General features: G+C 42.5%; 1 protein-coding gene and 2 long non-coding RNA genes across 15 annotated transcripts in view; 2 read left to right on the plus strand and 1 right to left on the minus strand.

Moving 5' to 3' along the window:
- The first annotated feature begins 1,553 nt into the window (after positions 1–1,553).
- Positions 1,554–5,182, plus strand: LOC135299372 (uncharacterized). 4 transcript variants are annotated; one of them, XR_010361357.1, is made up of 4 exons: positions 1,554–1,603; positions 1,684–1,805; positions 1,933–2,039; positions 3,300–5,182. It is a non-coding gene; the product is annotated as an uncharacterized LOC135299372 (long non-coding RNA). The 4 variants fall into 4 exon arrangements; XR_010361356.1 differs by having other exon boundaries at positions 1,557–1,594; XR_010361355.1 differs by lacking the exon at positions 1,933–2,039.
- LOC135299373 (uncharacterized) lies at positions 4,042–6,278 on the minus strand. Its single transcript, XR_010361358.1, has 3 exons — positions 6,252–6,278; positions 6,072–6,167; positions 4,042–4,345 (listed from the first exon to the last, which is right to left on the minus strand). It is a non-coding gene; the product is annotated as an uncharacterized LOC135299373 (long non-coding RNA).
- A 113-nt stretch (positions 6,279–6,391) lies between these two features.
- Positions 6,392–19,579, plus strand: part of APBB2 (amyloid beta precursor protein binding family B member 2) — a 162,821-nt gene continuing 149,633 nt past the window's right edge. For 4 of the 10 annotated variants that reach the window (XM_064418314.1, XM_064418315.1, XM_064418318.1 and 1 more), the window contains exon 1: positions 6,399–6,550. The gene's annotated coding sequence lies outside the window, so the exon portion shown is untranslated. Of the gene's footprint in view, positions 6,551–19,579 lie in introns of all 10 variants that reach the window. The other 6 variants (XM_064418317.1, XM_064418319.1, XM_064418313.1 and 3 more) reach the window with 3 other exon arrangements.

Here is a 19,579-nt window from a genome sequence, read left to right on the forward strand (position 1 = left end):
TTGGTGGTGTCTTGGTGGATTGCTGGGGAGCCTGTTCTAGTGCCCAACCACCCTCTGGGTGAAGAACCTTTTCCTAATACCCAGCTTAAACCTCCCCTGACACAGCTTCATGCTGTTTCCTTAAGTTCTGACACTGGACACCATAGAGAAGAGATTGGTGTCTTCCCCTCAAGAGGAAGTTGTAGATTGCAATGAAGTCTCCCCTCACTGTCCTCCTCTCCAGGCTGAACAGACCAAGTGCCCTTAGGTGCTCTTGTATGGCTCCCCCTCACGACCTTTTCACCAATCTTCATAGCCCTCCTTGGGGCACTCTCTAACAGCTTTAGATCCTTCTTGTTATTGAGGTGCCCAAAACTGCACACAATATTTAAGGTGAGGCCACCCCAGCACAGAGCAGAGCAGGACAATCCCCTCCCTTCCCCAGCTGGTGATGCTGTGCCTGATGCCCCCCAGGACAGGGTTGGCCCTCCTGGCTGCCAGGGCACTGCTGGCTCATGATCACCTTTCCAGTGACCAGGACACAGAGGTCTCTTTCCAAGGTGCTACTTGCCAGCATCTCATTCCCCAGTTTGTATGTATAACCCAGGTGCAGAATCCATCACTTCCCCTTGTGAAATTTCATACAGTTGGTGATTGCCCAGTCCTCTAATTTGTCCAGGTCTCTCTGCAGGATCACTCTACCTTCCAGGGAATCAACACAATTTAGTCCTGTTGGTAAACTTACTTTACTTTCAGGTCCCGCATCCAAGTCAATTATAAGGATGTTGAAGAGCACTGCCCCTAAATTAGAGTCCTGTGGAACCCCACTAGTGACAGGTCCCAAGTCTGATGTCACCCCATTCACTAAAACCCTTTGTGCTTGATGCATTAACCAATTGCTCACCCACGTGTTTATCCAGCTGTGTGCTGAACATTTTGTCAGAAGGATGCTTGAGAGATGGTATGGAAAACTTTACTGAAATCCAAAAAGGTTACATCAACTGGCTTCTCTTGATAATCTAGATGAGTTAACTTGTCATAAAATAAAATGAAGTTAGTGAAACAGGACTGTCACCTCATGAAACCATGCTGGCTGTGATCAATTACCATGTTGTCCTTCAAGTGTTTTTTAATAACTCCCAGAATAATTTTCTCCATAATTTTACCAGGCACTGAAGTAAGAATGACAGATCTTTAATTCCTAGGGTCATCCTTCTTGCCCTCCTTGAAAACTGAAACAACATTTGCCAGCTTGCAGTCAACTGTGACCTCTCCAGATTCCCAAGACTATTCAAAAATCTCTGAGAAAGCTCTCAAACCCCCACCATGAGCAGCAACACCTGCAACTATACCAGGCAGGTTTCTCAAAGTACCATATATAGCATGAGGCCATTCTGAAGCATGGCTGTGGATAGATAAAATGCAGGAGAATAGAGATAGTGGTGAAGGTAATCTCACCCCTAAGGAGTTGCAGCTGGGCCAATTATCAAGCATTAAGAACAAGCCTGCCCTTAACAGGCCACAGCTGGATCCAATTAAGAGGGGTATTGTAAAAGAGCAGGTTGGCTGGTCGAGAGGGGAGATGGAGTTTGTTGGCTGTGTTGAGAAGAAGAAAGTCAGTGCTGTGAGGAGCTGCCCATGAGATAGCACTGAGAAGGTATGAAACATTTGCAACAGGATGGTAACACATGGCTTTCCTGACAGCTTCCCAGGGAGCTGGACTGGTCATCATCCTTGGCTGCCTATTGGGCAGAACCTGCAGTGAAGTTCTTCCAGGGAAAGCTTCAAGATGCCAGAGCAGCAGGCCTGAAGCACAGCAGCTGCTGGTAATGTAGAGGTGTTTTCCTAAAACTGCCAAGCTGTGCTTTATTTTGTGCTGCTTGAACAACAAAATATTTATAGTCTCAAATGCAACCTACATTGCAAAATCTCTGTTGTGTTCCTATTTCTCAGTTACAGGAAAATATTGGTGATCATATGTTTCGGCTCCCATCCAGCCTATAGCTCCCATTTTAAGCAGCCAAGGCAAGAAAATCTAGCTAGATGTCAGCTTTGAAAGTGTGAGTTATTCTCTTTGACTACTTATAATTACAGGCCTTGCTCTGTGGCAGCTTTTGAGTATTTTTGTCCACCAGAGCCACATAAAAGAGTGAGCGGAGTTTGCAGAAAAGTCAGCTCTGAAAGTAGGTACTGGCTTCTAGCAGTGCCTAAGCAGCTACTGTAGCATTTAAAAACTCTGCATTAATAGCAGCTTCTAATAAAAGCTACAAAGAGCAGCTTTCCCCCATCTGGCCCTTCCAGCTAGAAGGAAGTTCCCAGTGGGCTGTTTACCTGCAGTGGTCAGTTGGTATATTCTCCTGTTTTGAATATGGTGATTGTTTCTGAGCGAACACAGTCACCCTGCTTGCACTGCTTAGAACCTGTCTGTAATAATAATAAAAAATGGAGCTGCCCATGTTTGGATGAGTAGGAGGGCTGAGTAAATTCATCACATAACCAAGGAGTTTATATGCCTGGTGGCCAATCAGGTCAGGCTATGTTTCCTTCACCCTCTCTGTAGGCAATCTCAATATACTGCTGTGTAACAGGCAGAGAAAGGAGAGATCAGAGAATTACATCTAGACAGATGTCTAAGAGATAATTTATATTTACTTTATAACCATTCCTGTATGCGAGGCTTTGCATTCCTGAAGAGCTAGAAAGAAACTTCAAAATTATCATTCTGCCTTGCTTGGCATGCCAAGATGTCAGAGAACTGCTGGCCTACAAATTGCTCCACTTGCACTTCTTCCTACAGAGCCTTCATTAAGGCAGTGGCAATGTGCCTCAGATAGCTAATACAGCAAGTGGGAGAGGGCTCCATGAGTACAGCAGGAGGCCTTGATTTAGCTCCAGGTTTGATTTAACTAGTGGAATAATCTTATCTGAGACTGATGTCTTGTGGCCTTTGGTTCTCTATAAATAACACAGGGAAATTTGTTCATGGCAGAATTAACCTTTCACTATATGCTAGCCCAGGGAGCACTAAGGAGAGAGGAATTCAAAATAATGGGAGCAATACATGCTTTTGCACATGGGAAGCAATCTGTCTGGGGAACTGAACCCCCCAGGCAGGTTCGAGCCTGTAATGAAAATTACATGCTACGCGCCTGATTCTTAAATCTCCTAGCTGCAGGTTTTGTGTGTTGGTTTTTGCTTTTTCTGGAAAATGATTAGATTTTGTATTTAAAATGAAAACTTTCTGTAGCTGCATGAAAACGTTAAAGTGTTCCAACCATTCTGCTATAACCGAATTTTCTTAGTTAAGTTTCTGTGTCTAGGATCGATATACTCAGCCAAAGGTGGTTGTTTCTCTGCGCGATGGAAGCGCAGTAGCACCACTAGATGGTAGCCTTGCTTACTTCATAGGCACCACTTTCCCACTGCAGTCCGCCGCAGCAAGAGAGAGTAAGAGCTTCTCGAGACGGGATCATTGCGTGCTGTAACTATCCCTCTACACGGACTAACCCGTAAGGAAAAAGCTACTACTAAAAGCAGAAAGCAGGGGAGAAAGGATGAACTCCTCCTCGGAGCACACTGCGGGCACAGGCAGTCCTGGTGCAAGGCTGCAAACCCGTGCAGCAGTGGGGAAGGGCAGCTGCACAGGTTTACCTGCCCATGGACGTTCCTATGGACTGTCACTCCTTGCTGCAAAGTTGGAGACATTTTGACCAAACGCTATTCCACAAGATGTTTGAGTCTTAAGTAAAAGAGTAAGTGCCCAAGAGTTGGATTTTGAGTATCCTTGTGAGTCCCTTCCAAATAATGATATTCTATGATTCTGTGAAATATTTGATGAGACTTGCCAAGCCTAGGCAAGCACTGCATCCACACAGAAATGTTTCCAAGGAGTGTATTGGGCAGCAGTCCATTTAGGATGTATATGAAATTCCTTATTTTGCTTCCCTCAACACCTTATTTTTATGGTACTGCTTACCACACTGCAATCCAAAGTGCATTCTATGGAATAGGTAACTAAATATTGATCATAACTCTAACCACATAATGAAAACCACAATGCAGTGTTATTACATTTATTTTTATTAAAGGAACATGAATTTCTGAGTATCTTGCCTGAGCATTTCTGTCAGGGAAATTTATTAATAGGGTATTCACTAATAACCTTGGTAATTTGCTAGTTGTCTTGCATCTCCAGAGTAGATATAGTGCATATTCCCGGGAGAGTTCTTCTCCAGTATGCTGTCAAAGCATAAAAGCTTTCCCTCCTGCTGGATGATGTGCTTTGCTGAAGAGGGAAGCAACCTGATTTGCAAATGCTGGAATTGGATGAATCACCTTTGGATGTCTCAGGAGGTCATAGGTCCTTCTGAAACTGATCAGGATAACATGATTTTTTTTTACAGAGTATTATAACTATTTAGAAACTTTTCTGGGCCATCATCATAGTCTTGAATCTAAAAATATCAATTAAAATGTGAGTTTTAGCTTATAAAAGTATTAGAAGATTAAATAATGTCAATTTTTAAGACAAATGGAAAAAGTGGATACCACTGCAAAAAAGAAAAATACATTTAAGAGTAAGTTATTAAATATTAAAGTATAATTTCTAGGTGTTTTGCTCTGAATTACTTTGCCTAACTGTTGTATGTCTTTGCCTAATTGTTGTTTCTTCTTGTTCATCAGTGTAGCACTTATAATTACAATTTTTTTTTCTCTTCTTTAGGCTGGTGGATGTCAATATGATCTTCTAAAAACATAAACATTTTTAATTAAATACTTAATATTGCTATTAATTTTAATGATCCTTTAAATTGTTCTCAGTTCGTGAGTTGTCTTTTATTACCAGAAGCATAACTGTAAAGGCAGGGAACAAAACACAGAAGAAGGTTATGGAAAGCATAGGAAAAATCATCTCTTGCAGATAAATAGATTTGGTGTTATGAAAGGTGTAATAAATTTTAAAGCAGACTCGGGTACTTCAATAGGACTACTAAATGTGTTTACATTTACAAGAACATGTCAGAAAATGTATGAGATGCCAATTTCATTATTGTAATAGACTTCTTGACCTCCTTATATATCTTAGGTCACTCCAATATGACCCTATTTTACTGCTGATTGTTTTGCATCTGTTGTTCTAGGAACCTCCTAAAATTGTTAGGAGGTGTAGAAATAAAATGTCTCTTATCTGCTTTCCACTGAACTACCATCCTATGCTGGATTTTTTGCTTTAGCAATGACCAGTTTCTTCCCCTGCAGTCTCAAAAGCCTAGCTTTTGAGAACAGGCAATATGCCATGTATTTGGAAGGCATTAAACAGAAATATCTTCCTATGGGTGTGTTCTAAGCCTCATTTCTAATTGTTTGGGATATTGCTGTTATTCTCTACTCATCCATCTCAAGGTGTGTCCAGGGATTCAATCTGAACAATAACTTACAGCAGTGCATGCGGCTTAGAGCAGTGAAGTTGCCAGGCCTGGTTCTTTACTTGTTTGTTTTCCGTACATGAGAACACCTCATTCCTTTCCCTTCACACTGGTTACCTGAGTTTTGAGACCAACCAGAGCACAGCTGCCTGGAGCCCATGGCCATGCCAAGCACACTCCATTAATCTGTGACCAGATGGGGTTTGCTAATGTTCATCAGCCATGTGGATGTGTAACCCACTGCTGTGCTGCTACTTGGTGCCCATATCCAGTGTGAAAAACACTTCTTAGAATCATAGAAACATACAATTGTTAGGGTTGGAAAAGATATCTAAGATCTTGAAGTCCAATCATGAACCTGACACTGCCAAGTCCACCACTAAACCACATCCCCAAGTACTACATCTCTACCACCTTCAGAGATGGTGATTCCACCAGTTCCCTGGGCAGCTTGTTCCCATGCTTAACAACCTGTTCAGTGAAGTAATTTTCCTTAGTATCCAGCATAAACCTCCCTCTGAGCAACTTCAGGCTGTTTCTTCTTGTCCTATTGCTTTTTATCTGGGAGAAGTGACGGACCCCGAGCAGTCTACAACCTCCTTTCAGGGAATTGTAGAGAGTGATAAAACCTTCTTCTAGAGCTTCCCGGGCTACCTGGCTGTCTACCTGGTGGCAGGTGGCATTTTAGGAGAGTCATTGTCACTGCCTCACTTTGATATGGCCATTACTACATTTGCCAAGCACGAGACCCTTCTTTTCTGCCTAAGGAGAAACAAAAAGATTTTTTTTTTCCCCAGGGGGTAGACCTTCCTCACACACAAGCTCTACTCCTTCACAGAGGTACACCTGCCCTGCTGTGCGCTGCTGACCCCGGCAAGGCCCCTCTGAGGGCGGCGGGCCGGCTCAGGCACGGCGCCGCGGCCATCGCCCCCCGGCCCCGCCCGGCCGGGCCCCTGCGGGCCGCGGCTCTGGGCGGCGGCCGGGGCGGAGGGAGAGGAGGGGCGGTGGCGGCCGGCGGCCGGAATCGTTTCCTGGGTAAGCGCAGCGGGTTGGGAAGCGTTTCCGGAAGGCTGGCCGCATCCCGCAGCGGCTTCGGGCGCCTCCGGGGCGGTCGGCGGAGCGGAGCGGAGCGGAGCGGCGGGCAGGTGCGCTGCGCGGCGGGCGGCGGGAGGGCACGGCAGGGCAGGGCAGCGGGTCCCGGCCCGCGGCAGAGCCCCGGAGCGCGGCCGCCCGCGGTGCCGCCGCTCCGCCCGGCCCGCTGCCGGTGCGAGCGGGCAGGAGGCCGGGGCAGGGTCCCGCCGCCCTTGCTCGGGTTGGTTCCGGCGCATCCCGGTCTCGGGGGTGCGGGGCCGAGGCCGGCCTGCGGTCCGCTGCCTTCCCCCGGTGTGCAGGAGCGCTGCTGCTGCTGCAGAGCGCCGGCCGAGCCTGCGGCGAGCGTGGGCTCTGCTCCCGCAGGCGGCGAATAGCAGCGGCAGCCGGTCTTGTTCTGCTGGTGGTGGTGCGGCAAAAAAGCCTGAAAAATGGTAAAAGTGTCTGCAGAAGTAGCTTTCTTTTTTTTCTTTCTTTCTTTTTTTTTTTTTTAATTTTTTTTTAATTGGTGGAGTGAGCGGGTTGAGCTCTGTGATTAAATCGTACTCGAGGGTTACGCGCGGGGCTGCAAATGGGAGTGTGCGGAAAATACCGTCCTCGGAACAAACCGTGGACCCCAGGAATCCGTCTTGGAAGTTGTCAGGAATTTGCTTGGGTCTCAAGGCAGCAACGGAGCTACTTTTCGTTGCGGCTAGAGGGACAGATAAAATGGAAAGTGTAACGGTTTGTATTTTACTTCGTTGCTTTGCCTGCTTGTTTGCAATGTTTTATAATTCTTGGCTGGGCTCCTGCGTGCTAGGGAGGGTAAGTGTACTTCTGCGATTTAAACACAAACTAACAAAACCAAGGAAAAAACGTAACTCTGCAGTGGTGATATGCTGGTAGGCTTTGTGTGTTGTGCATGCTACTGGTTGTATGTCCAGCTGTATGTCATAAATGGTATCTGCAGTCACTTGTTCAGGGTCTGCTGCAAGTTTCAGTGCTTCACCAAGATCAGAGGTAGGGTTGCTGCTGAGCTGCTGCAGGTTTGCTGTGTCCTCTGGCTCAGAGGTGTGCTCCTCCAGCTTGTTCTAGATCCTGTGTGTTGTCACCCTGCCATCTCATGGTCTGGTACTTTCTGAACGCCTCAATGAGTTGTCTGTCTTGTGTTTAAAACTATTTTCTGCTGGGATAATTGCATTTAGTTAAAATAGGAGTGCAGATGTCCTAGCTCTTAAAGGAAGAGACATCCTCTTATGGTGACCTTGGGACAAAATCTTGGCTGATTAATTTCCTTGCCTGGAACAGTCATGCGGAGTGAGGATATTTTTGTTCTTCCTTTACAGCAATGAGTGTGTGTGATGGAATACTTTTTGGCTTGTATTTTTTGGGGTTTTTTGTCATCTAAGGGAAATCAAGGTCTGGAGAAGACTCTTCGGGATGAAGAGTAATTTTATCCTGTGTTATGAAGAAAACATAACTGTTGTAACAAGGAGGAAGATTCTTGGCTCTGAAGCAGCACGAGTGAATGTGCCTTTCCCAGCAAGAGTCATCTAAATAGTAGATTACAACTGTGGGAATCGTTTGCTAGGAGAGGAAATGCATGACTTGGAAACCTGGATTATTCTTTTTGTTTTCAGTTCTGCAGCTAAGTTGGAAACCAGTGACAAAACTGGTCATTTTTGGTGTGGTGTTGAGTAGACTTTGCTGTGCCATTGGTCAGGAGGGACAGAATCTTCCTTAGGAAATGCCTGAGGAACCTAGAAAAGGCTGCTGCAGAATTTGAGCTGAAGAGTGATGACTTCAGGAGCTTAAGGGGGAATTTGAGTACTTGAGATTGCTTGCTGTAAGGATGTTTTAGTAGAGGTTGTGAAAAACTAAAGTGAATCCTGGTAGTTGATGGGTAATGGTGAGCAACTGGCTGATTACATCTGTCAGATAGCAAGCTTTGACACAGGATGTGTAGTCATACTTGAACAAATCATCCACACAGAAAACAAACTATCCTGTACGTCCCTTTCTAGTGGACACAAAGTCCTACCTTTGTACCCTGCTGTGAGCAAGGAGCTCCATTACTGGGAGCAGCAGAGGCAGGGATGTGCAGGGTGCACTGGCTGATCACTGGCCAGGTTGCTGCTATGGAGAAGGTGAAGGTGGTGGTGAGTGAGGCCAGGACACATCAGGAGCAGTGGTGGAATGGGTGTGAGCTCCTGGGGAGTGCCAGCCACGGGTTCTCTCACCCGTGCTGCAGGTGGGACAGTGCAGACTGACGCTGGAGGACAGCAGTGTCAATTATTCCAGAGAAGACAAGGCAAGCCTGGCTTGTTTAGCCTAGTAAATAAGGCTGAGAAGGAATATGATTGCAGTCTGCAAGTACAGCTGAGTTATAAACACTAGAAAGGGAGAGAGGAGCTATTGAAGCTAAAGAACAATGTCGGCATGAGAGGAAATGGATATAAACTGACATGAATAAACTTAAGCTGAAATTTACACAGCTTCTTCCCTAAATGGGCTCAGATTCTAGAACAACCTTAAAATGGGATAAATGAGAGTAAGCCCCTTAACTGGCTCTGGAGGATATGTTGAGGAAGTCTGTACTGTATGCTTGGCTGTGGCAGTAGGAGAGAAGGCTTGGTAACTCAGCAAAAGCTTTTCAGTTTGTCTGAGTTAACTTAATAGAGATTTTATGTGTTAGTGTTTCTTATTTTTAAAATCTGACATTACAAAACTGGTATTAAAAATGCCTGCTTTACAGCTTGTATTGCTACACGGTTGCAATGTGCTTAGTGGCTGCTTTCTGAAATGTTTTGCATGTTAGGTTTTTTCCCCTCTAAAATAATGTGTTGTGTAACAACTGCATCTAATTGTATGGAAAATACTTTTCCTTAAAGAACAAGCTGTGCAAAAGGAAACTATATGTTTGTATATATGAGCTGCTTGAGCTTATTAACTTTCAGGTTAAAAAATGAACTGCAGCAATTCTGCCCCCCGTCCCCTCCTCCATGTATAAGTAATTCATAAATCCTCTCAAAAAAGAGGGAGCTGTACAGTAGACCCAGATAGTGTGAACTGAGACCAGTTCTCCAAGTTATGCTGAGACTGGATGACCAGAATTAAATGAAGTTAAAACAAATTTGAAAACAAGTCTAGTGGAGCTAGTGCATGGGATTTGTTTCATTTGTTGTCCTGCAGAACAGCTGAGTTATCTGGCATGGTGGTTGCAGTAGTTGAACTTGTATGTGGTCTGTAGTTGGTTTGGAAAATATTGTGTGTGCAACATGGAATGCAACCAGCTGCAGATGCTGTGTATGGGTACTGTGACTGTCAGCAGTACCTGACTACTTCCCAGCACCTCTGTGCCTGTTTCCTTGTCTCATTATGCTTTGGACAGAGCACTGATCTATGCTGTCCCCAGAGATTTAAGGAGCAGAGGGTGTTTTTGGAATACTCTGTGTGGTGTCCTGCTTTAATTGCCTAATTCTTTTTACCCTTCAGCCTGCTTTCCTTGTAATCTGTTGTCTTCTGCAACCTTTTTTTTTTTTGACACCATGTAAGCAGATGTCAAAGGAAGAATAAGAACAGGATGTCCTTATTCAAAACCTCCTCTATAGATACTCTCTGAACCTCTGGCTGTTCTCAGCTTCATGTTACCAGAGTTGGGTGCAAGCTTTCCCTTCAAAACGTTTGGTGGCTTTTGGTTCCAAATGCAGCCTCCTGGGACCTTTTTGCAGCCTCTGTAGCCTTTAGCCAGGAGTGCTGCTTGTCTGTAGGTCTGCTCCTGGCTGTGAAAAGAATTCCTGCTTTCTGCTTTGCTTCCCCTGGATCCCTGCTGAAATTATTGTCTCTTGTACCACTTTCCATTCACCTGCAAGGTGGGAGGCTGTAGAGCTCTGGCAGGAGAATTTGAGGGAATTGTTGTGTTGTGTAGAGTGCCCTGGGATTGCTGATGACCACTGGTTTATCTGTGCCTCATCTGGGAGGTCCTGGTTGCTGAAGTCTGTTGCCAGGGGTAAGAGCAGACCCTGCAGCAAGGCGATGGGAAATGAATGAAGGAGTCTGCCCTGACCAAGACAGCAGACACTTGGCCTCCATCACTCTCAGGATAGTGAGTTAACCTTGTTAAAGAAAGTGGATTTCTTTATGCCTTAAAAAGATGAAACTCGGTTTAGCTGGACATCTAAGGTCAGCCTCAAAAGTTCTGTCTCCCAATGTTAAAATAATTTTCTTTCTTTAACTGAAACGTGCTGAGCTCCAGTCTTCCCTGAAAATGTGATATTTGTTTGGTTAAGTGTTTAGATCATGACTTTTACTGCTGAACAAACCCTGCATCTGAGTGTAACGCTGATTAGTACATTTTTAAGGTGGTCTGCATACCAATTAGGATGATTAACTAGATGCAAATATGTGCCTTTATCAGTAGTCTTTGCTGTATTTGATACTGAGCACTGATCTCAGATGAATGAAGTCGGACGCAGTTCAGTCTAGGAATTCATAAATGTAAACTACTAACTTGAGTAGTAGTGCATTGAAAATAATATGTGACAGAGGGAGGTTTCCTAGAAAATAAAATATGCAAATTTTTCTTCTGATCTCAGTCCCAGATAGCCAGTGTCTATAATTCTGGTTTGTTTTAACTTATGAATAGTGCTATGGCTGTAAAGTACTTTAAGCAAACTCCTGTCAGACTTCTATTTGACAGTTTAATCTGTCTGACTTCACAATTTAAAAACCTCCACTAAAATCTCAGTGGTGTCCTCCTGTAGCTGTGCCAAAATGCAGTTATAACTTACTGATTTATTACTGTTTGGCTGTTCTTATTTTCTGTAGAAGACTTAATGGGAATATTTTTTTCCTTTGTCTTCCTTGCTGGATTACATTGCACCCTAGATAATATACCCTGTCAGACAAAGTATCAGCTCTGTCCGCCTTTGGGAAAACCCTCTTGGAAGCACTAGTCATGCTTCACTGTGATATGCTTTTAAGCAATTTTGCAGTGTGTTCAGTTGTTTTGTTGGAAGTTCGTTTTTCTTTGCCTTCAGTGCAAGTGCAGTTTAATTTTCAAAGGCACCAAAAGGAACATTTCTAGAGTACTTCTGCAGATTTCAAGTGTAGATGATGTATTTAAAAATACCATTTCGATTTAACGTTGGTGTTAAAATCTGTTTCACGCAGTAATCTCTTAGTCACAACTGATTTTTTCCTTATATCCATTAGTCGGTTATGGAGGGAGGTTTCCCGATGTAATTACTGTGTGTGAAGAACAGAATCCAAAGAGAAGGAAATTGACAGGCATTAATTCCCTTGTCTTTATGAATTAACTTGTTTTAACAGAAAAAGCTACCATAAGCTTTATATATTTTGCTGTTGTCATCTGTTGTAGAAACATATCTTTCCTTTGCAGTGTTCTCAGGATAGGAAGCCCTCCAAACAGTTACTAAATGGCAGTCATTAGCATGACTGTTATTGCCACAAGTTAGTTAAGACTTTATTGGAAACCTTGTAAGTATAATTTCTCAGATGAATTGAAGGGAGATGCTGTAGGGTTCCTGCAGGCCAGCTGCAGAATTCAGTAAATGAGGAGTTTGACATTAAGCCATCCTATGTATCTAATATAGAATTTCATTTACCCAAACTACTGCTTCCACTTCATAAGGAAGTGTAAGCAATAGTTTGGGTAAATATGGCAACTAATTCCTTGCTCTTGTGTTTACATTTGCCCTGTTAATTCTATTTGCAAAGAAGTTTATTGTTAGGAAGAGATATTTCTTAGTAAGGTGTTGAATTGTGTAGCTGTGGAGAAAGCTGTGCAGAGAACTACCATGAGCATGAAAGGGAACTGCCGGGAAGAGAAATAAGGAGGAGGAATGCTCTCCTGTGGAGAACTTGGCACTTGACAGATCAAATTGGGATTTAAATGCGGCATAATGGAAAGAAAATTTAATTACATCGTGTGAGTCGGAGATACATAGAAATATGTATAAAATAAATCCATGAACTTACAGCAAGATTCATCTGGAAGTAAATACAGTAGGCAGCCAGGGTGTTTGGGATGCACATGGCACTAAGACAACATTCAGCACTATGTGATGATCTTGTCTCCTTGGCACCCTGCATGCCTCCTATGTGAGCAGGAGAGGCAGAGCTCCATGGTATTTTGTTGATGAGGATTTTGGGGTTTTTTTGTTGTTTTGTTTGGTTTTTTTTCCCTGATACCCATGTGGGTGTAAAACCTTTGGGGGAAATGTGAGATCTCACCAGGTCAGGCACACTGTGGTGGAGTGGCAGGTTGGGAAATAACTCATGTTTTTCAAGTAATGTGGGAGCCTGCTTGCCTTTTTCTTTTTTTTTTTCCGTATTTCTCTTGTTTCCTTCCCTCTCTCTTTTTTCCACCATAATTCAAGAAAACAGTGAAATAGTGCAGGAACCATCAGTAAAGGGAATGGTTTAACACAGCTGTATATGAAAAGATACATGTACTCAGACAAACAGGATTTTAAATTTTTTTTGAGAAGTTTGACATTAATTCTCCTTAAAAATTCTCCAGTTTAGGAAGAATGTTTGATGATACCCGTGTATTTGAAAAGAGAAACATTAGAAAAACTCCATATTTTTAATAATTTGAAGTTTGCTTCTCAGAAATGTTTGAGACTGGACTTATTGTTGCATAACTTTGTAGGTTGTTAAGATGACTAACAAAGGACATTGAAGTAACACCAAATAATGTTGGCTTTAAGCATGCGTTATTATTTAAGCATGTGCAAGAGCTGCTAGCAAACAATACTTAATTATGCATGTGTGTTTTAACCTTATTTTTATAATCTTTGCAGGCTGTTATGTCAGCACTGACATGTGTAAACTTTTTCAGTGAAATATCCTGTATATTTCCTTTTGCAAGTATATCCTGTATATTTTCTTTTCCCTATTTAAACATGGGTAAAAATCATGATTCTGTATCTGCCAAAATATAGGAAGCTTTCTGGTAGAGGCATATCAGCATTGAGGGACCAGTGATTCTTTTCTGAAAACCAATATAGATATGTCCTAATGTGATAAAGATGGTGCTGTTTGTCAGGGAAATGGCTTAAATGTTCCCTGGGAAGTTTGTCTTTGCAGCCTAACAGCATGTCAGTATTGTGATGTCCTTGCACTAAAGTATAACTCTTGACGGCAGATCACAGAAAATTCAGGAATTCTCAGTGAGGGATCTGTGTGGAGAAGGGGAACAAGAGGGGCAGTTGGGAGACTCTTGGGGGATGTCAATGAGGCTTGATGCCAAGAAAATCCTGAAGTCATGGGATCCTCAGAGCATGGTTAAAGGTTTGTTCCTCAGGCAGGAGTCACATTTCTGTTGTTTTCTATCTTGCTTTGGGCTAAACCTCAGCCAGCATATGTTGCATGTTGGTTCTGAAATACAGTCTCCATGCTGTGGTTTTGGCCAGCTGGTGTGTAGGAACACATACAATGATGTGCTATGGTTTTACTTGGTTGTTTTTAGGCAGAAAATGGGGATCCCTCAGTGCTTCCCTGGTCCAACCAGCAAGTCAGGAGGTGATGTTTGTTTCTCCCTCCTTTCCAATGTGTGTGCACATGTTCCAGGGAAGGTAACAGCTGGCAGGCAGGGTATGGCAAGGTATGTCCCTAAATTTGCTGTTTCCCTGGTATCAGAGGCTCTGGTGATCCTTGCAGCCTCAGATGTGGCAGCTGAGAGCTGTCACTGTCCTCGCCTTGCAGTAACCCTGAGGCTTCCTGAGCAGTCCACCCTGCCAGTCTGGAGAGGCCCAGGAGCTAGAGGCTGGCTGCCTGCCATCCTGCAGCACAGAGCCTGCCTTTGCTGCTGCCAAACCAGCAGGTAGGAGTGCTGGCTGGGCGGAAAACATTCTGTGGGATTTATCCAAAATAAATATCTAATTTTGCATGGGTGAGGCTGAAATTCTTCAGCTGCGCCTCCTGCTAGAGCAGAGGAGAAACCCTCCTTTTCATCTCACTGCTTCTCTAAGCTTCTGTGCATATGCAAGGTAAAGCTATTATTTTCTTAAATTTAAAGTTTGGGTCCTTCTTCCTTGAGTTGTGATGGATGTCTAGATCTATACTGCTTTGAAAACCTGTTTGAAGACACGTAACCCAAACTTCTCTGAAGCTCCCCAAAAAGGCTCACAATTCAGGCATTTAGCTGAATTTTTGCTTCTACTCTGTGCTTCTACATAGTCCTTGAAGTGTAAATATAGAACTGGAAAAAATAGCACTTGATCTGGTATCCCAGCTTGCACTAGGACTTAAATTGGGAAATATGAGCTTCTGCTATAAATCAGAAATTTGAGTTTGTAACCCCTTAATTTTTGACCTGATAAATACTATTACTCCTCAAAAGCTGTTAAGGTTCATGTCTGTAAGTCCCAAGGTTGTTTTAAATCTGTGGGTTAAATAACACATATGCAAAGGTTTAAAATAAGACTGCCAGCCCACACAACATGCTGGCTGTAAAACCAAGACTGGACAGTGCGGGGCTGATTCAGGACATGCTGATCTGACTTCAAACCTAGGTGGTGTTGAGCTTTAGCTTCTGCTGCCTGTACTGCCTTTGCTGCAGTACAGGGATGGAAAATTCACAGGCTGCTGATCTTTGTTCTAGTGTCATTAGTTCTCTCAGAGTACAGGGTGGATTCTTCTGGCACCGTGTCACCAGGCTGTCCTAGAGAGCTCTTCCGTGGCACACAGTGTGAGCATGTCCAGAGTTCTGCTAGAGCACGCTTGCCTGGCACACCGTGTGAGCCTGTCCTGAATTTTCCCTGCTGCTGAGTGCAAATACCTGATGAGTTCCTCAGGCAGATGGTGTTCAAGCAGGGAGTTGGGCTTTCCCCATTCTGGGGTTGTTCTTTGAGCTGAGGTTGCAAGCAAATATTTTAAGCATGGGTAGATGCAGTGTGCTGTTATGGCAGGATGTGTATCCTCCTTGCACAAAGTGTGCTTGAAAGGAGATGTTGAAATTCTAGATCCTTGATAGTTGAGGATGAAACTGAATTTGGATAGGTTTTATAAACTAACAGAGGAGGTGTTCTGAGGAGAGTGACACACATATCCTGCAATTCTAAAAAGAAGACACTAGTGCTCCCAAAGACTGGCTCAGGAAAGGCACCTGCCAGAGAACTCGGGTGGAGGCAGGAGCTGGTCCATAAATAGACAAAGAGGAATTTTGATTATACAGAGGAGATAGATGATGAGATTTGCTGCAAATGCAACAGTAAAATAAACCTAAGTCACTTGCACAGAGTTAGACACTAACCTGGATATAAAACTCTTCTGTGGAGCAGTGGGGAGGCATAGTCTGTGCTAAGTACAAATAAATGCATTTAAAAATGTTTTCTAGGTTTCTTTTTTTCTTCTCCTTGTCTGTTTCAAGGACAGGCCAGGGTTTATCCGGTAAGATTCTAAGTAACCAAATTTGAAAATAATTGTGTTTTGTTTTGCAGAAACTGAAGTTTCCACATGGGAGTTTCACATACAAGCTATGTTCCTCTGCATTTTCTTGGCTATTCCTAATGCAGTGTCTGTAGCTTTTATTATCTCTAATTCAGAAGAACAAGTTACCTCAAATGCTTTCACAGCACACCAGGGAGTTTTAATAGGCCATGAGAGACCATGTGCAAAGCTTGTCAAGTAGCCACAGCTGGTTGGTAAAAGTGGATGATTAAAAACTAGTGTTTTCCAAAGGCTTGTAAGTTGAGTGTGACAGGCTCATTGATTAGCCATGTTTCTACCTCTCTCAGAAGCTGTGGGTGAAAGAACTTCTTTGAAACAGGGCAGTGCACACAGGAATGCTTGATTCTGCTCATACTTTCTTACCTTGATGGTATCTGCACAGCATACAGCAAATGGTAGTAAAATTATTGGCACTTTTGAAATGGGTGTTGTCGAGGTTTTTAGCCATAACTAGAAAGCAACAGAATATATTAAACTTGATCAAATATTGCAATTTGAAGCAATAGACTTTTGTGTGTGACGAGCACATCACAATTTTACAAGGTGAAGTAATGCAGGTGAAATAGATTGGTTTTACTGAGCGTCTGCTGAGGCAGAGCACACAGAGGCAAAGCACTGTAGTGAAATGACAGTGTGGGTTGGATACACTCTGATGGGGAGCAAGTATTTTAAAAAAAAGGCATCTCTACTGGGAAGTCTAGTGCTGTTATCTTAAGGGTCACCAGGGATGGCTTCAGAAACTGAGCTTACTTTAGAACATTAGCTTATTGTCAGAATCAAATCACAAAGAGAGGTAGTACTAGGAGGCTTTTACATGCTCATTTCCCTCATTTACTCCATGCTTTTTCATGGTATAACAATATCTGTGTTTAAAACAACCTTTTTCTTAAAACATTTATCTTTGAAGAGAAAAAGCAAAGTGCTTTTCAAATTAGGTGCTCTGAGTACGAAGTTAAGAAATAGCATGCCAACAGGAATTTTTAGATCTGCTGGTTTCTCCTGTTGTCACATGGATTTCATCACATTAATACAACTTTTGATAATTGCATCCTTGACCCAGTTACTCTTTTTATGCTTTCTTTTCCCCATTGAGTCAGGCAAGCATAAACATTTAATGTATATTAGAAATGAGAAGTTTGTCTTCAGAAACGAATCACCATGGAAGGGGAGGAGGGAGAACAGCAAGTCGTGTGATTGTTTTTCCTGCATTCTAAAGGAAATTGTTAGGTAGATGCTTAGGTCCTACCACGCTGATGGGGCTTCCCCCCAAATACTGATTGTTTCTTAAACTGTATTAATTTTTTGAGCTGAAAGCTGTAAGCAAGTAGCATGTCACCATGATTGTGTTGCCAAGGAGGTGCCACCACTTGGGCAAGTGACATATTTTGGACTTTACTCCTGTGAGATGGCAATTGACTGTTGGCCCATATTATAAGGGCAGAAGAAGATACTAAGAAAAATAAAAGCTGCTTTTTGAAAGAAGGAGTAATTACCATAATAATTTTCTGTGTAGGGGCATTGGTAATATAAAAGAAACTAGTCGATTCTTTTTTTTTTCCTTGAGGATAAAAATCGGAGCTAGAAGTGATGATGGTATACTAGACACTTTGAGATTGATTTTATCACAGATGATATGTTTTCCTGATTATTCACAGGTAATCATTATCACTTAGGTCCTTCTGTCTTTGTCTAGAGGAAACAAATCTTATTTTTAGCCTCCATCCTGGTTTTGTGTAAATCATTCATTGCTCTTCTGTTTCATTAAGCTGCAGCCAACCATCAGATGTGGGATCATATTATTATTAAGGAACTCTGATGCTTTAATTACCTGTGTGCCACACTTTTCAGTGCTATAAAAGAGAGATTACACACTGCCTGTGCATCCAGGCAGGCATAGTGACAATAGTACTGGGATTTTTTTCTGTGAATTTTTGAGTGACTGTTATTAAGACTGTCATGTGTATGTAACCTTTCAGCATACAGAGCATAAATTGCTGCCCAACTAAACTTAGAATATTAAATCAGTAGAACTTTACTCCAATGAATTAAATCCCACACTCTCAGGTATCAAAATTGGTTGAAATTTGGTGGCTTAATTTCACATCAGTGACACCTTTGTACAAACATATGCTTGTTATCTCAGTGCAGCAGTGTGGGATTTCTGAGGATGAGCACTGCAAGCTTCCAACTGAGCTGAAAGGTCTCACATGCCTCTTCCCCAGCATGGAGTGACTTAACACCTCTCAAGGCCTGTGCACAATTGTGCTTGTCTGCAATTAGTTGCTTGACTAATTCCTAGTGTTGGTGATTACTGCTGGTTACAGAGATAGCATTGCTGTTCCCCTATACTAGGTATTTTGTAAAGAACAGAAATTAATAGGTATATTTTGTTGCAAAAAATGTGGCTTTCCTTGTGATGACTTTTCTTATTGGGAGGGAAAACAGAAACTTTGAATTTCTCCTTCTCAGCAGACTGCTGCTTCTTGGAGTAAGTGAAACAGAAGCTGTAGGGAAAGCTGTTATTTTCTTGGGTGACTAACCATATTTTTTATTCTCTGTATAGAATCATAGAATGGCTTGGGTTGGAAGGGACCCCAAAACTCTTGTTCCAACCCCCAGCCATGGGCAGGGACACCTTTCACTAGAAGAGCTCAGAGCCACATCCAGCCTGGCCTTGAGCACCTCCCCAGGGATGGGGCATTCACAGTTTCTCGGGGCAAGTTCCCCACTACCCTCACAACAGAAAATTTCTTCCTAATATCTACTCTAAACCTGCTCTCTTTTGCTTTGAAGCCATTTCCCTTTTCCTATCATAATATCCTCTTTCTCCATCTTTCTTGTAGACTCTGTGAAAGAGAACTTCATGGATTTTTGGGTGTTTTTGTTTTGTTCTTTTTTTTTTTTTTAAATCTCTACTCTGAGCAATGAAGTATTGTCTTTTCATGCTTTGCATATTTCTTTATTTGGTTCAAATAGAATATAAACGTGTAAAAGTTATTTATTTTCCAAAGTGGTAACGGCCCTGGTGCCTTTGAAGCACAGTGTGTAATTACAGAAGAAACAGTCAGACTGTTAAGTTTTAAAACAGATATTAAAGGAAAGAATAGTTAAAACCATGTATGGAAAATGGAACAAAATGCAATGTAAGTTAATCTGTTGGTAGACAATGTCAGAGTAAATGACCGTTATTTTCTTTTTCTACCTTAAGATGTGAGTCAGGATAAATATTTTTATTTCATCTGGTCTTTAATAAAACATTTGTTATGGCAGTCATTTGAGTTACAAAGCAGTTATGAGTTGTACTAAAGGGAAAACAATAGAAGAGCAAAGGAGATGCCTAGATTGAGGAAGACTAGGGGTGGGATGTTGCAAAAAAAAAATTATCGACCAGAAGTTAGGAGTGCTCAAAAGGTGCATTAATCTTGCTGGTACTAAATAAGATGTTGCAGATGTGTACAGATAGACTAAACCCTTATACAGAAGAAATAGAGCCATTATACAGTGTATTGTAGAGTTGTTCTCTAGGAAGAAATTAATAATTTTAATAATGAGGAGTGAGAAAGATAATTTGAAATCCAACTTGGTGTAAGAATGTTCCTTGTTCTGAACACAAGCATTGGCTTTACCCC

Source organism: Passer domesticus, chromosome 4, assembly GCF_036417665.1.
Source record: "Passer domesticus isolate bPasDom1 chromosome 4, bPasDom1.hap1, whole genome shotgun sequence".
Classification (NCBI taxonomy): Eukaryota; Metazoa; Chordata; class Aves; order Passeriformes; family Passeridae; genus Passer; species Passer domesticus.